The sequence below is a fragment of the Caloenas nicobarica genome, chromosome 5 (genome assembly GCF_036013445.1).
Source record: "Caloenas nicobarica isolate bCalNic1 chromosome 5, bCalNic1.hap1, whole genome shotgun sequence".
Lineage (NCBI taxonomy): Eukaryota > Metazoa > Chordata > Aves > Columbiformes > Columbidae > Caloenas > Caloenas nicobarica.
Window position 1 is genome coordinate 41158330 of NC_088249.1, and position 17924 is coordinate 41176253.

A 17924-nucleotide genomic window follows, 5' to 3' on the forward strand; every position below is an offset into this window, starting at 1 on the left:
GGGGTCCTCAGTACAGGAAAGGCACGGACCTGTTGGAGAGGGGCCAGAGGAGGCCACGAAACAATCAGAGAGCTGGAACAGCTCTGCTGTGAGGACAGGCTGAGAGAGTTGGGCTTGTTCAGCCTGGAGAAGAGAAGGCTCTGAGGAGACCTCATTGCAGCCTTTCAGTACTTAAGAGGGGCCTAAAAGAAAGAATGGGACAGGCTTTTTAGCAGGGCCTGTTGCGACAGGACAAGGAGTGATGGTTAAACTAAAAGAGGAGAGATTTAGGCTAGACATGAGGAAGAAATTTTTTACAATGAGAGTGGTGAAACACTGGCACCTGGAAACATTCAAGGCCAGGCTGGATGGGGCTCTGAGCAACCTGATCTAGTTGAAGATGTCCCTGCTCATTCTAGGGAATTTGGACTAGATGACCTTTCGAGGTCCCTTCCAACCCAAACTATTCCATGATTCTATTCTATGACATCTAGTATACCTACCATCTTGTTATGTGGCAGATGAAGACCCTCTGATGAGTGTCTCCTCTTTAGAGACTAGATAAATCTGACAGTTTAGATGGTCTGTCTATAGGGATGACAAATGCTGAAGTATACAGTTCCCTGACATTGTGCCTGTACATTTCAAGGTCAAGAACTCTAGCTAGCTATCAGAACTTCACAGAAGAAGCAACACTTCTACATTTATAATCTATATACCTAAAGGGGAGGCCAGAATCTGTTCTGTTCTGCGCTTCCAGGGCAAAGATGTACAAATTCACCTTATTGGGGATTATGGAAAGTGTCACCTAAAAGCTAGCTGGGCCACAGTCGTATTAGGAGAAGTGTTCCAGGTCAAAGAGGCAGAGTAGCAGCATGGCACCAGCAAGATGCATCTGCTGCTGCCATTCAGTAAGACAACTAAAGCTGTATAACATCTAGCTGCTGAAATACAGTAAAATAAGAAAAAAAATACAAAACAAGAACTAAGGGTCACTTCTCTGGGTCCTTGCTGTGAGACTGTATGCTGGAGACGTTCAGGGTCAGGCTGGATGGGGCTCTGAGCAGCCTGATCTAGTTGAAAATGTCCCTGGTCATTGCTGGAGGGACTGGACTAGATGATCTTTGAAGGTGCCTTCCAACCCAACCCATTCTATATGGGTTGTTCTAAAAACCCCACAAAATGTTAAGCTTTGCAGTCCTCAAAGCATTACAGTGTAGTAATGGAGCTGTATGTTACACTGTAGTTTGGCGCCCTCCTCCACCATAAGATTTCTTTCTTGAAAGCAAAAGATAACACACTTATATGTAATAAGTTATGTCTATTTATATAAATTACATAGTCAGATTCTCTTGCTTCAATTCTGTTTGTAGCTTGTCCTCAGCCCACTATCATGCTATGCTCTGCTACTATAAATTATGACTTCATACTTTATTAAAAAGTTGTACTAACTTTTTGACTTAAAATAATATTAAAATAAGTATGGCCTGCTGACCCTGCATTTAAAACGAACTAGTGCAAACAAGAGACACAATAAGGCAACGTGAGAGCTTGGATGTGCTTATCTTCCACTTTCTTCCTAACGTCTGTAATTTTGCAGTTTCTGCAATTCTAAAGTTTTCCTAAGTTGAATCTAACACTGTAAGACTTGTTTACATTGTATTTTACCTGACTCTATATAGGCTGAAGTAGTGCCTCTTTTCACCATACTCTGTTGCTTTTCTGCAGAAGCCTATGGGTAACACGGTCTTGCCCCACTGTGAGAGCAGGGGCTTTGACTGTTTTTCTGTGTAATGAGGCAGCCAAGCTGAAATCTTCACTCTGGTAGAGAGTTCTTTATCCTGGCTCATGCTGATTCAGCAGTGCAGGTATCGAGTCTGTGCTCCTTGCTTTGCGGGCTGACATTCTAATCTTTTCCTTTCTCTGGTCTCAATCCCCTCTCCAATTTTGAGAAATACTGAGTTAGAACAGCATTTTTCTTCACACTTCTTGGTTATCTTTAATGCTGGTGAGATAGGTACGCTGTAGATGTACCATGCAGAAAGGCAGATCATGCTGTACTGTACGCTGTAGTCAGTCAACTGAACTTCTAAACTAAAAGCCTCCAAAGGGTTGGCAGCTTTGGCTATTGCTTTCACCACGGCAAGAAGCATTGGGTGTGTTTGGGTCTTCATTTCAGGGACCATTTGTAATGCCAGTGAAACTATGAGTGTCTGCAGGATATACCAGATCTTGGAGTTCAACAACCCTGAACAACTCTAGTCTCTAATCTTTTCCCACTAGGCTGTGTTGTTAGATGCCATAGGCAGTGTATGATTTTAGAAAGTTGCGTATTTTGTTTTCATTATTGATCCAATTAATATCTGAACTCTTTCATGCTAATGTTGAAGATTTGGTGACTTCCTCAAATTCTTTATATACGGAAACAGTAGGTCTGTGATGTTAAGCCATTTACTTGTAGGCTGCTGTATAGCTATAAGTGGAGAATTTAGGAGTTACGTTATTTTTCTACTTCGTTTACAAGTTACCCATGTCTCTGAAGAAGCATACTATTGACCACCTGATAAGTAACATATGTAAGAAAACTAGAATGTATTCTAGTAGCACAGATACAATAATTAAGATTAGTATAGTGTAAACTGGAGCTCAAAGTAATGAGTAGAGTAGGATACTTAATATGAGGACAACAGAAAGTAATCTTGGGAGAGGAAAAGCTTGATCAGCAATGGAGGGTGGTTGTACACTTCATTTAGGTTATTGTAAGGTCAACTTCTGGGAGGATACCAGTGCAGGAAGGCTGCGGCTGTAGTCTGTATTGGGAGGATCCAATTCTATGTGCTTTCTTGCTCTCTCTGCAGATTTTGATCTGCCTGGGAGCCAGAGACTCTATTTGGGGAACTTTACCCTAGGCTGGAGGCTGCAGTACAAAGTGGTGGAACCCTTTCCCTCCTTCTTACCTTCTCAAGGCAGAGAAACCCGTTACATTGGTGTGATTCTCTCATGCATTTTCAGTATCAGCAGATACTTGCACCACTTCTTCCCTTTCTCCTCCCAATGCAACCACCAAAATAAAAACAACCCACAACCCAAAACCTCAACAATTAACTGCTTTGATCTGACGTTTGGTGAGGAAGAACTTGTCACCAGCTGGTGCTGGAGTAGATGGGCTGCATAGAGGCCAAGGCACAGGTCCAGCAGGCTGCAAAGGAGCACAGAAAAGATGAATATTGTGAGAGTGTACTCATATTGATTCTTAACATTTTGGGTATTGTTTGGTTGTGTGTATATTCAGAGTAGCAATATGAATGTTGACTCTCTCTGGCTGAGAAAAAAGTTGAAATGGTGCAACTCCAAACTTGCATGGACTGAAATCCTGGCCCTACTAAAAGATTTCACGCTGTGTGGTGGCAATTCACTGTATGCCTTCCAGTCAAACCTTCCTAATTTCTGAATCTTGAAATGTTCCAGTGTCTCTTCGCTAAAGACTGGTTGGACCAGTTCTCGGGTTGATGGGTTTCCCATATTCCTTTGTTAGAAATCGTTTTATTTCAAGGGGTGGACATGGCAGTTCAGGAATTTTAGGATGGGGTCAAATTTGACTAAACAGAGTTGTACCAGGTATGTGGTGGTATGGTTCAGATGAGTTCTGCTCACTATATTTAGATTTTGGGAAAGGAGTTCCTAAATTTGGTTATATAGTAGTGAAGCATAACCAACGTGCTTTTCTTGCCACCTCGCCTCATTACATTGTTTCTTTCTGTGACTGAGTGAGTGTATGCTTTGTAAGGCAATAATCCCTATATTAAGGGAATACGTATCTTTTTCTCAGACAGATTTAATGCAAGTAGTGACCTTACAGAGTTAGTTTGCAAGTCCAAGGCCACTGTTTGATTCTGTAACTTCAATAAAAGAGGGTTAAAAGTGGAAAAGACCTGGAAGTCATGCTGTCCACCCCTCGGTTGATGCTTGGGTCATGAAGCATTAGACCCTTGCGGCCTTTGCTAATGCTGCAGCATGAGATTGTCCAGACTGATTTGTTCATCCACCTATCATCAACTTGGCTTGGAAAATGGTGTCAGATATGATCCTCATTCCTGTGCTTTGTGCTGGCAGGTTATTGTTGCTGGTTTCAGTTACCACTGCATCAGGCACAGAAAATAGACCTTTTCCTCCCCCCTCAAATTCAATTACAGCTTTGGTTGTGGATATCAAACACATTCATGATACTTCATAGCATCAAAGAACGAAAATAGTCCAAGGATGTTTGTCATAGCCACAGGCTGCAATATTATACTGACTCATTTTGGTGCACAGTAAAGTATTAGGGAGGGAGAAAAAGGGGGAGATGAAGCAGTGTGCAGATGCTGCGCAAGGCTGTCTAATGCCTAGAAATAGATAAGTAGTTTTTGTGGGGCCAGGCCTTTTCTCATAGGAAACCTTGAATTTACAGATTTGTTCGAAGTGATTTGATCTGTACCGTTTCCTGTCACACAAAGTGCTGTGTTCAGATACGACAATGCATCTGTTTTGACAGATATGGTAGATTTGGGGAGTCACATGAATAGAGAAGTGGGGAAGCTGAGCTATTCATAATTCTCTTTCAGGGTGGCTACCTGCACACAGCCACTTAATGTTGGGGTTGGTGTTTATTCACTCAGTTTATCTCTTAAGGAGGAAAAGGTACTCTGGCACTCTGTATATTAACCTTTGCTGAAAACTCGCCTGGTATTGTTGCTGCTGCTCTCCATCGTCTTTCTGTCTGAGTCTTTATTGCCTTTTTGTTGTACCATATCTGTAAATGTTTTCTGTGTTCCTTGAGGTAGGAAGCATGGCTGTCTATTTTGGTTGACTTCTGGAGGCTTTTTGAGTGATTCCTCAGGAAAAAAAGCTGAAATAAAAATGTGCCTGCCGACTAGCAGAGAGGTTGCTTTCTCCCTGCTTAGAGCTTCCCTGTTTGTTGGTACCCTGTACAAACAGGAATGGACCTGGAGAGAACTCTGTGCGAAATTCCTCCTTCACCACAGCTCCTCTGTCTTGTGTTTCTGCTGTGTAGACCTTGTTAGAGTAAGCCATGGCTGAATTAGCATTTCAGAGATGGTGCAGTGTCTCAGATGGTTTGGGTTTTGTGTTTCGTGTGTACGTTTTCTTTCTCTCCTGCCTTTCTCCTAATAATTAGTGCTGTGTGGAAAATCTGATCTGCTATCTGCTTGTTGTCTTCGTTATTGAGTTGTAGCACTAAAGCGCAGTGTCGTTATCCATGAATCTACATTTATGTCGTTAATAAATTCGCTCTTACTGCTTTAGACAGAGTGTTAGATTGATGGAAAAAGCTCGAAATGAGGGAGCAAGTTTCCTCAGTGTGTTGTGCTACTGTTCAGTCTCCTTTGAGATCCTGGTCCTTGAGCCATAGGCATAAGGAGCACATTTGTTTAAATTGTGACTTTCCAGTGAAAAAATGGCAGTGTCCTACGGTGGGTACCTCATCACTGCAGAGTGGAATGAATGTGTTCATTTGAATCATAAAGCTTGATGACTACACAGATGGATTTGTTTCCTCCTTGAAATGAATGGGTGTTTAGGTTCGTGTAGTATGTGCGTGTATTCCAAGTATCAGAAATAAAATGAGAGAATTCCTTGCCCAAAGACAAGCTGGCTTTTCTCTTTTGCTTTAGTTTCCGGTGGTCATACAATCTGATTATGCATTTATGCATTAAATGACTCCTGCTGCTAGGACAAAATAAATAAAGGCCTTGAAAGACTTTCTTAAAATATGCTAGAAAGTAGAAGGTGAAAAGGTGAAGGTGAAAGAAGTCTTATATTTTAATTTTTTTTTTTAAACCTTCTCAGTTTTAGTTCACAGACTTGAACTGAATCACAGCTTGTTCAATAGAGCAAGCTTAGTGAATGAGCTGGTGCTTGTTTCCAGTTCTTCAGACCACACATAGTAGAAATTAATTTCCTGAGTACTTGGGCTCTAGGGCAAATCTTATGTGCATGCCTACAGTGGGAATGACCACTCAGTCCAGAATTACAAAGCAGCAAAACTAGTGGGAAGTGTGTTAAGGTTGTGCCCTCAGAAGAAAGTGCTGTGTGCCTGTTCTGACGAAACAGGGATATGGGGAATATATAAATTTTACTCATTTGCTGGCCATTAAACCTGCATAACCCTGGGTACATCATACCTCACTGGTGTTGTATGAAAGAGGTCAGACCCTCATCTTTGTGTTTATTATGTATTTCAGCATGGACACAGGCAGAACAGTGGCAGCCAATCTGACATAATTGTGTTAAATTCTCTTAAAGCATCGCATTGTTTATCAGGATCAGCAGGCTGTTTTCTTTTGTAACTATACTGTTCTATTACCTCTCTCCTTCATGAGACACTTTCCTCCTCAGTGAAAGATGGCTATATTTTTCTCTTGTAAGTAAGACTGATAACTTGCTATTACTCACTTGGAGGATGAACTTCTGTGAGAGAAAATCCTTTCCTCAGATAAAATTATTGTGATTCTTCCTTGTGTTGAGTAACTTCTTCTCTTCAAGTACATGCTGCCTAAGTAAGGGCATGCCCTTCAAAGCCCATCTTTCATCTCCTTTTCAAATCTGAATTAATTTCTGGTATGTCAGTCACCTCCATGGATTGTGTCATAGTCACTATAGGATTAAATTGGATTATTCATTTATGAATCTTTCTAAAGTAACATTTGGACACATATCTAGAATTAATATAGCTATAGAAATCAGTAGTAGATAATGAGTTGCATACAGGCAGAGAAGCTACCCTTATTTTGGATAAAACTGTTTAGAACAGTAAGGTTTCCAGTACCATGAGCACAGTGGAGGCAGGAACAAATTGGTTGACTGCTTCTTATGTAATTATCTAATTTTACTTCCTTTGGTATCCTCTCTGAAATTACGAGACTGCATGGAGATCTTAAGACTGATACAGAGGAGCCATTCTCAGCATAAAGATGGACCTGTGTTAGTGACAAGGTACCCTGTAGATTGCCTTATCAGCCACAGCAGATTGGGAAGTTGAATTGGCATTCGCATATTAATTGTTTGTTTTTAATAAACTCCCAATTTACGAACTCTTAAGGGTAGAGTTAAATTCATTCTCTCTCCTGGTAATAAACTTCCCAGGGAGAATTCTGGAAGCACTCTGTGTGTGGTAAAGCTGATACTTCAGATGGAAAGAAGTGGAGGTGTTGGCTTCTTCTTGCGTGCAGCAGAGCTATGCAGGCTACGGCTGTCACAGCCCCTTATGTCCTACCTCCCCTTTCTTTCTTAGCCTAAAGCACACAAACCAAAGGAGGAAGAGTCTTCAGAGGAAGAAAGATAGGGCCATTTCTGCATGTGCTTCGCTAAAGCGTCGTTGTAAGTCTTCCCTGTGTATTGATTCTCATGACTTTCAAGAAGGGAAATGCAGTTAATCCTACTTCATGGGTGATGAGACTGAACAAAAAAGCAGCTTACTGAGTTGTCCAAAACTACGTAGCCAGAGAGTGATGAAGGCAGGGAATCCCCAATACTCTACCCCCGTAATCCCCCTACTCTGGCAATTTATTCTCACTGGCAGCAGCAATGTTTATAACCTTGGAATTGTGATGCAGTTCTGATATGTTCCAGAAGCATGCATTCTGCTCTTGCATGAAGCAGCAAGCTCCCTAGCTCCTGAGATTACACTAAATAAGGGTCATAGGCCATTTTTGCTAATGGCTGTGTTTATTTCCCGGTGCACTGTCACGCCAGCTGTGCTGCACTTCCAGGACCAGGGCTCCTGTTTGGTGCTTGTGCTGCACCGCACCGCTCCGTGTCCTGCTGAGAGCAGCCTCTGCAGAGCAGTGGAAGTTTGGAGCAGAAGGCTTGGGATGCTGCGGTCAATCAGCACCTTGAAAGGACCACAGGGCAGTTGTGGGATTTGTATTCTCAGGTTTATCATAGCGATTCTTAACTGCACTTTCCCACTGTTGTTCAGAATAAATAGGTTTTACTGTTGAAAACAGGTTTTGTTTTGGAGATTGTTGTCGTGGAATGGGCTCTTTAATGTTTTTTCTGTTCCTGCAAGGACACAGGAGTAGTTTTTCTGTCTAATGAAAGAGGACTCTTTATTAAGTGGCAAATTAATGCAAGGTATTTAAAGCTCTCAAGTGACTCTCTGGCTACGGTGAAAGTATTTTTTCCTCTTAGGACTTTACTGTGAGTGTTGTACTTTTTCTCTAAACTTCAGTACTGATCCTTGCAAGCTAAGCCGTTCTCCCCGTATATTGCTTTTGTGAGAAAGCTGAGCCTTGTATAGTTACAGGTACATCTTGAGCGTAACTTACTGTGTCTTCTCTTTACAGTCGTCATAGAAGACTTTGTCTGAAGATGGTAGTATCAACCAGCAGGACTGCTACAGAGTACTTTCGGCTCAGCCTTTCCATTATAGATCTCCCCTGTGAGTGGCTTATCCTCTAGCTCAGATGTTTGAAGTGCTTTCAGGCTGAAACTAAATGTTCGAGTTCTCTGCCTAGAAGCAATCCCCACCCTAATATTCCCTTAAAAGCAGGTTAGCTGCAGAGAGCGTAATGTAATCCTCTGTCTGCTTTCAGCACTTTCCAGCTGAAAGCGTTTAAACACTTTCCAAACATTAAATTAATACTTGCAGCATTTCTGCCAAATCAGTGGCTTGATGCTAAGGATAAGTAGATCAATTTTGTACATATGAAAACAGAAGCAAAGAGCAAAGTGGCGTACAGAAGGTCATGATTGCGGAGCTAGGAATACAAGAGTCCAGTGTCATGGATTCCAGCCTGTTTTAAGAATGAGAGCCCTTAAAATGGCTGATGAGTTATTTGATTTTTGTTTTTCTTTCATCTGAGATCATCTTACTGCTGCCTGAGATCTGTGTGGTGGTGGTAAGTCCTGGTTTTTTGAATGTGCTTGTATGGCTCTTGGCTAACCAAGCCAGCCTCTTGATGGGGGTTTCTAAAAGTAGCCTTAATAAAGCAAGATAATAAATCGTGTTAAGATTCTGTAACAAGTGACCTAATTAAGGTTGCACTATAAGTAGGAAATACAGTGCTTTAGAGCTTACCAGCGTCTGCTTTCAAAAACTTCTTTAAATGGGTTGCATACATGGGTGTATACTTCAGTTGGGCAAGATAAACACTGCCTTGCATTTATGCTAAGAAGCATATCATGTTGGATGGACTCTTTTGTTTAAACTTGACATAATTATGCCAGTTTCTCTCAGGGAAACAGAAGCCTTTGCTGTCGATGGTTCTGTGCTTGTAGAGTGCAACAATTGTTGGAATATGTTTAGTAATAATTTAAAGAAGGAAACTTTTGATCTGCATAAATTGGATGGGTAAGTTTTTTGCTTAAGTTTTTTGCTTTAGTTTCTGACCTTTTCCCCTTTCTCTGTATTCTTCTGTCTTAGTTTTGGCAGATACAAAAATGGAAAAATATAATTTTGATTTGATCTTTGGATCAAATTTTGTCTATCTTCTCAGTGTGTGTTCCCTCATGACATGTCTTAGCCTCAGTGATTTCCTCAGGCTTTTGTTCTTATTCACTTGCCCCTGGACAGTAGTTGGCTTCTTCCTTGTTTGAATGCTCTTCCAGAAAATGTCTTCCTGTAAGCAACTGGTCACTGTATGTCTGTCTGGCTATTTCCTAGCCTAATGACCTAGTCAAAAATTAGCAACTGTGAAGTCAGCTGTTTGACATGGGTATTTGGAGAACTGTGAGAGGCTTGGGTATACAGAAAACTTGGCAGATGCTTGAGGCAATCAACTTGCTTGTCTAACCTGAAATCTCTCATCTGGGAAAATGAGGTATATTGCAGCATGAAACAAGCCATTTCCAAAGTGTTTCAATGGGCAAAGGAAGGAAATGCTGAATTTAGACATCCGCAGAGAGACTCGGCCTCTTGTGTCTAACCGTTAAACAACTCTGCTATGCAGCAGCACAAATAACTGAGTTTCTGTGCTGTCATCACTTTAAGACCAAATAGCAGCGTTTATATATTTGTGTTTAATAATATAGAATTGAGTGCAGGTCTTCAGTTCCCTGCAGAGGCAGCAGTTGAAACCTGTGAAGTCTACACAAATGAATCAAGAATTTGAAGATTGACTTACTTTATGAATTCTAATAGGTCTTTGTTTGCTATTGCATGCTAATAGGAAGATGAAGGAGGAAAGCAATAAAGACACAGCGTGTGTGAAAACAGATATTCCATTAACCTGAGATCCTGTGGCTGTTGATGCTTGAGCGTCACTCAGGATGCATCTGCTCTCGAGACCAAGTTACTTCAGGGCACAACTTTATGTGTACTGACTAAGGGATCCAATGGTAATTTTCCAGGTCTATGTTGGGGCAGATGATGTCAGTGACTTCAACAATTGTATAATGGCCTCCTACATCTCATGCTTGTTGATCTGGCTTCAAGAGGGAGATTACCAAAAGCTGACGGAGATCTGAAATAAAAGGGTTAAAGGAGACAGTATAGTCAGAGATGATACTACCAAAGACTGGGGAGAGCGCAGAGAGGAACAAGGAAAACAAGTTGCCCAATAACTGCTGTTTCAAGTTCAAGACACACTGGGGAAAGTAACCTGCAGGATTTTGACTTCATGTGTTGCATTTTAACTTTTCTTCCTCCATGAACAAGTAAATTAGGAACAACTTTCAAAGGAGAGTTTGCAATCTTTTATTTTCCTCTAATCTGCAGCTCTGTTTCTCTTGCAGAATTATCTGCATTTGTGTGGCAACCAGATCATTGTTGCTGCTAGCTGTAGAGATTACATTAAAAAACTCTGTATACTGTATGCAGCATTTGTCTTCACACCTCTTTGCAGAGCTGCTTACCCACAAGGAAAGGCTGCATACAGGTAACACCATATTCCATTGCTCTAGCTTGCCCGCAAAGGACTGGAGAGCTTCAGGTGATACTTAGGTGGTGTAGAATAAATACTGCAGCCAAACCTACTGCATTAGTTGTGTTGCAGTTTTAGAGTCAGTAGATTAAACACAAACAAGCCTTTTTTTTCCTTTTTTTTTTTTCCTTTTTATTTCTGTAAAGATAGGTGCTGCTCCTCAAAGTCAAAATATGTGATTTTAATGCTTTTGCTGAACAGCCCTGTTGGGTCTCTTGAAGTCTCTGACACATATTGGGGCAGATGTGTGATTCGGTGATGAGCACACATAAATTTTAATTTGCATCCCTTTAAAAAATTCCCTTGACACAGAACCTTCTGTGAGCTGAACTGGAGCAGATCAGCTTCCTGTGCCCCAAATCTCTGCACAGGCAGGGCTGCTGCCACCGCTTAAAAGCTCTTTATATAGTTCTGTTTAAGGAGATCATGTGTGTGCAAGTACCTATAGCAACACTTCTGCAGTGGTCTTGAAGAGCAGAGGTGTTGTAGCAGTATCTAGCACAATAGGGGGCACTGGATTTTGTACTATATATGGGCTTACAGATCTTCTTTACTGCATTGTTAGAAATTGACAATTGAAGTCCGTGGTCATTTTTTTTGGTCATTTTTTTGTTGTTGTTTTTGTGTATGTGTTGGGGGGGGTTGTATTTGTTTTTTTCTGGTTGGTTCGTTGGTGTGGGTTTTGTTGGTTGATTGGTTGGTTTTCTATAAACCGTAATTTGTTCCTTGCTTACATATTACTGTTGCTTCCTTTACTGATACTGATGATTAGAGCCTTAGCAAACATTAATGATTCTGCCTCTGTCTTTGCATCCTACCATGAAGTGCATCCTCCTTTGCTTATCCACAATCTATGCTCATGTGAACATTGGATTTTTTTTGTGGAGTAGCTGGGCTGAAAGATATGCTACCATTTTGAAGAGATGCTGTAGTGCTGGGAGAGCTGTGAGTACAGGGAAGGAAAACACATTATAATCAGCCAGTTGATGATATTCATTCTGACTTTTATGCAGAGAAATGCTCATTAATTTTTCAAATTAGCCCCAAAAATAGGTAGCTGCCAATTACAATACTGAGCATTGGTTCACCAGTCAAATTCAAGTTACTGCTTCTGGCAGCCAAACTGCAAAAAGGATGGTATCTTTGCAGACAAATATGGAAGACCTTTCACCCAAGAGGTACTCCGAGCTCTCCTGTAGGAGAAATATCAGATGCAATGATAAACTTTAATTCTGAAAGTCACAGCTTGTCTGTAACTAGCCAGTCACTGAACCCTGAGAAGACAGACGGGTACGTGCTGGCTTTTCGCAGCTGCTAGATGTTCCTGTGTGGCAGGCTGTTCTCCGGGGACCTGTGACTGCATGGTCTATGGCTGCCAAAACAGACAGGTATCATCCCGGCCAAGTAAAGTTTGAGTGTTCTGAGCACCTGTGATGCAAATAAAAAGTAACAAATTAATAAAGGATGGGAAAACAAAACCTTCTTTGTCTTAGTTTTGCCCAACACCTCAAGCTGTGGCCATCTCAAATTCATGTGTGTTGGTATGCAAGGTGCACGTCTCTCCTAAATGCTACCAATGTGTGCCTGTCCTTGTGCTTTGGTATTTAGCAACTAGGAGATTTTAAGATATAACTTTATTGTCTTAAGTAGCAAATTAGTTTTCTGGTCTTTGTGCTCCCTTATTTCCCTTGGCTTTGTACAATCAGTGGAAGGAAAGAGGAAGGTTTTCTCAAGGGATAAAATAACGCAAGAGTCTGGCGTAACTGTTCCGGATGATCTCCTAGAAGACTCTTCATCTCCTTGTGTTGACTACATAGGGATGTTGTACAGCTGCAGATCCATGACTGTCAAGGTTTAAAGCAAAACTACAATAAACCGTGGCAGACGCTCTCTGTTACCCCTTCACCCTCCCTCCACCCTCTCCTTTAGATCGGAAGGATGATAAGGAAGATAAGGAGGAAGGAAGAGAGACTTAGACTTCAAGCTGGAAAAGGTTTTAAAGGCTTTACTAATGCTACTAATAAATAGAGAAAATATACAAAATGTACAAAACCAATCTTGAATGCCCAATATGGAGTTGGCATCACTCCAGCGGCGGCGGATCTAGGAGCCAGTGTGGCTCCAGCAGCTGCAGGGCAGGCACCCGTAAGTCATGGGCGGGACTTCACAGCAAACCAGAAGCTGCATTTCAGGGATGCAGGGCCCGAGGCCTATAGATCGCAGGCAGACAGACAGGGTCCTCTCTAGATGTCGACCATGGTCGAAGAGGGAGGAGACCCTCATGATCACCCTCTTATATAGGGGGTACGACGATTATGGAATACTCAGTTGGCCAGTTTTAGTCACCTGTTTTGTCTGCCCCTGCTGGCAAACACGCCCCTCTCAATTATGGGACGTTATCAGAATTCTTAGCTGTCATAGCAATAGATCTAAACATGAGCTTCTTCAGCAGTCCGTTGGTCCTCTTATCAGCACCAAGTACAATGTCTGAAAAACATGCAGGCAAAAATTCAGAAAAGTACAGTTACTTAGAAGAACTTAGCTGAAAGGAAAAATTCACTGAAAGAGAACTGGTCTTGTTTTTAACAAAACCAGGACAATGACCTACAATTATGCGTTATGAACAGTTCCAGTATTTTTAACCAATGTCCATAGAAGTGGTTTGATTTAATAACCTCATGGAATGTTGATTTCATAATGATACCACTTTTAAACTAAATGGTCTCATTAAGGGTTAACTTGCGATGATCTTGATAACATCAGAAATAGATTTGATATTGTCTTCCTTCACTCAAGGGCCTCGTTCTACACTTGTAAGGTTTTAGTCTTTTGTTGTAGACGGAAGTTCCCAAGAACTTTTTTGCCACCTTCTTGTCTAGGGTGCATCTCTTCCCTGTTCTGTGAGTCTCTGTTGCATAGGATCTCTTGATGTTCAATTATATGTGTACTCAGATTCTAAACTCCTTCAAGTTGTGTCTTATGTGAAAATCAACCTAACCAACAGTGGTTGTATGTTTCTATCAAAATTAAGTCACTGCTCTTGCAGAAGCAGTGATTGAATAACCCAATTTAAAATAAAAGCAATGATTTTGAGGGAAACAAATATTTTTTACCTTTTCCAAAGGTCCAGCTGCATGCAGGTGTCCAGTGACAACCTGATCTTTCGTCACGTAATGCTCTCTCTGTAATAAGCATCAACACAAAGCAAGAATGTGATTATATTGTCACTATACAGGTAGGATATAAATAGAGTTTTAACGGATTCCATATCACTTGCAGGGCTCCTGCTGCACACTGGTGATGGTGATGCCTTGAAATGTTCATTAAAATGACTTGAAGTGTTGTTTAAGCAGAGTGTCTCACACAGTCAGCTACGTTGGCTGCTGTTTTCAATTCACTGTATCAATCAGGACTTCAAGTCTCTACATTTTAATTTCTTTTGTGTCAGAATCAACTTTGTTGGCTCGTTTGTCCACCTCAGTTGCATAAATTGCCTTCTCAGCTGTCAAAAGTAGGTAATGGACTGCTTTGTAAAGAGCCCATACTCTGAGGACTCTGGAAAGCTTTCTCAGAGTCTGAATTTATGAAAACCAGTTTTAGCTTTTTCTTCTGAAGTTTAAATACTACAGCTTAGGTACTGTGTAGTATTTTTAATAGCCAATGCTAAAGGTTCAGCTATAGGACCTGTTAGCTGCTAAATGCTGACAAGCACTGTCAAACACTGATTGTGTAGATGAGTTTGGCAGGATTTTAGGATTCTGACCAAGCACAGAAGTAGAGTACCGATGAGTGTCCAGAGCTCAAGTGATTCTTTTTAAACTTGAAAAGGTGAAAAGCTATGCTTTCACCTTCCAGATTGATTCTCTTTCTGCCCTAGGGAAGTAAGAGGAAAGAGAATGTTGAAAGCTGTGGTGTTGGCCTACCATAACAATGAACTTTCATTTCAGTCATTCTAGCGTTTGATACAGACACTTTGTTTTAACTCATCTGTAATATTTCCATTGTAAAATCATAAATTTGATCAATGACTTAGTATTTTTACAACCTGAAACCTGTGAGCAGCCTTCAGAAGAAGCCTGGCTGCTTCTAGTTCTTGATGAAAAGGCATATGGGTGAGTTTTCTTCCTGTATCTTCATCCTGCATCATAATATGCAAATCCAATACCTTGTCTGTATCAGGCAGGGCCATATAACCTTCTGTATCAAATGATGAGAGGGCCTCTTGGAGCTAGTTAAATTATTGGTCCTTGGAGTAAGTATTTCCTCTTGGAGTTAGAAATCTCTTAACTCCTTGTCTAAAAGGGCAGTAGAGCGTATTAGCAGTTTGGATCCTTGAGACTTTAAAGAGATTAGTTACAACTTTCTTCTCAGACTTCAACACCATCCCTTTTTGACTAATGGAATCCCTGGCTTAGGTGCTAAAAATTTAAAAATGGTATGTTTTGTTTGCATATGCTCCCTCTCTTTTTCTTCTGTGACGAGTGGATTTATACAGCAATCAAAATCCTATTGTTTTCCTCTTCCTCGGTAATGACTGTGCCAAGCACCAAGGATATTTTGTGATTTCAAGCTTCTGTTTTCTTATTGGAAAATATTCTGGCTCTGTCACAACCTTTTAAAGCTGAGCTGTCTGGATAACTCTTTGGGGACAGTCGGTTCTATCTCTGCTTTCCTTTAAGATGACACTGCAGTGAGCTTGGCGGTTGTTGGAATTTGAATTTCTAATGACTGTCGGAAGAAAAGGGTCTCTGCATTAATGACTATTCATGATACTTTTAAAAATATCCATAAACTTTCAGTGGCTATATTCATGCTTAAATGTTAACAGCTGTGGATAGTGACACCCTAATAGTAGATGGTAATATGAAATTTGTTTGCAGAAAAATTCCTGTGTCTGAATATTTTAAAAAATAAGAATTAAAAAATAAAAAATCTTTGAATAGTTGAAATGTGTGCTAGCATGAGACCAGGGAGATCAGTGTTCTGTGGAAGCCGGTAGTGATACAGTCTTCATTGTCCGACACATGATCCTGCAGAGAGCTGCTGGAATTGCTCATTGTATTTATCTGTCTTATTTCAGCTTGTTTGGGGCAGAAAATGGTCTAGTGATATGGAAAGAATCCTTTACCCAAACCCCGCAGGATCTCTTGCATCTAAGAAAATGGCAACAGGTTTCACACTGAGTTCAGTGTCAGCAAGAACAGTGTGGGTCTGAAAAGTTCACACCTATGCTGTTTCATTGCAGTTACCCTGAAACAGTGTTCCTCTAGTAACAGCAGAAATGCAAAACCCAAACGATGAATTTAGGTTCAGTTTAGGCATGCTTCCACCCCCACCCTCCAATTTTCACTTTCTCGAGACCATTTTCTTACTTATATGTTGGAAGTGCAGCATCCAGTATGAAATGCTTTTTTTTTGGCAACTGAAATGAGATTGGTGATTCTCGACGAGATCTTAATTGCTTCTGGTTCACAACATACTCAGGGTTGCTAGGTAGTACATAGCTCAGCACTACCTCAGCCTGCTGAAATGAGTCTCACGAGAGGAGTAACAGGATTGGGGAGCTTGAGAATTAGGTATGATGTACAATGTCCAAGAAGTGGTGGAGGAGTGGACTAGAATTGGCCTTCAACAGCTTTTTCTAGTCCAAGAATAAGAGAAACTGGCACAGGGATAAATTTAACCCCTGGAGTCAGAACTGCAGTAGCTGTCTGGGCTGCAGGTCCAAGCTGAGTTGTGTCACCAGAGCTCCGGCTGAAGGGTTTAACAGCATCTGCCTTCTCTCTGCGTGACTTGTAGCATATGAGCTTGCTTTCATGAGTGCTAAAATATGCTTGTATAAAATTATCCATCATATACTATGTGTAAAGGCTTTCTATAGATTACTCAAGAGAAGAAGTGAGAAGGATATAGACTCTTCCTGCTGTGTTTGTTTGGAGACGGCAAGTTGGCTTTGTCAGCTCTGACGATTTTCCTGAAAGGTCTAAAGACACAGTGAAGAGCAAAGCACTGAGAAGAGAAAAGTATAAAAAGGGCACATACTAGATTAATAAATTACTGACAGCCCCATTGTATTCCTAATAATCTATCTCACAAGAAGAAAAACTTCTAGTTTGCACAGCCTTGAATTTATTTGACATCTATCGTGGTTTGTAGTCCTGGCACTGTCTCTGATTCAGATTTTTCACACTCTTCATCTCTCAGGTAAATTAAATACTATTGAAACAGCTGTGTGTTTCCTCTGAGAGTATTACTTCTATGTGAAAGACAGCAGTTTTCCGTAGGACAGAAATTAGATAGGCTCCTCTGGGAAGAAATATTTGTAAGTCTAAATGCCAACCAGTTGAGTGCAGCACCCATATTCTCCTGTGTTTTTTACTGCTGATCTCCGCTGTTATTGCTTAAAAAATATGTCCTGACCCAAGATAGACAAGTGAGAATGAAATATCTGCTAAGGATAAGGGACAAAAGGATGTGTTTCAGATGTTGCTAATTGAGAGTATTGCATGCGTTTGACCTGTGGCTGTTGGAAACAGCATCTGTTGGGTCACTTTCATTCACTTAACGCAGTAATTTTACCAGAAGAAGGTAGGCAGGGCTTTTTGACACTTAGTCCTTGTGAACACAAAGCTGCTTTTTGCTCACAGTTTTATCCTCTAGTTATTTAAATATTAATTTTATAAATATTTTGCTACTAAAATCTCTGTACAAACAGTGGAGAGGTTTGTGTAAAACCTCTGCCATCTTCTCAACTTTCTCCTCTCCCTTTTCTCATTTTTTCCTTTTCTTACGGTACTCAAAGAAACAAATTATTATGCACTTAGCTATGCCAGCCAATATTTTGATGTTTTAAGACGGGTATAGTTTTGTCCCACTGATATTTGTTATAAATATACATATATATAAACTACATTAAAAGTGATGCACTCGTTCTAAAAAAAATGCGTTATTTAAGACAACCTTTAGCCACTTTCTCTGTTCACTGGTATTATGATACTGTTTAGTAATATGTTGACATACTAC

The 17924-nt window shown here is 40.7% G+C and overlaps 1 protein-coding gene across 10 annotated transcripts in view; it reads left to right on the top strand.

Annotated features, from left to right (window-relative positions):
• Nucleotides 1–17924, top strand: part of LOC135989578 (transmembrane protein 263-like) — a 210903-nt gene that overhangs the window by 42781 nt on the left and 150198 nt on the right. The gene's annotated exons all lie outside the window — the stretch shown is intronic.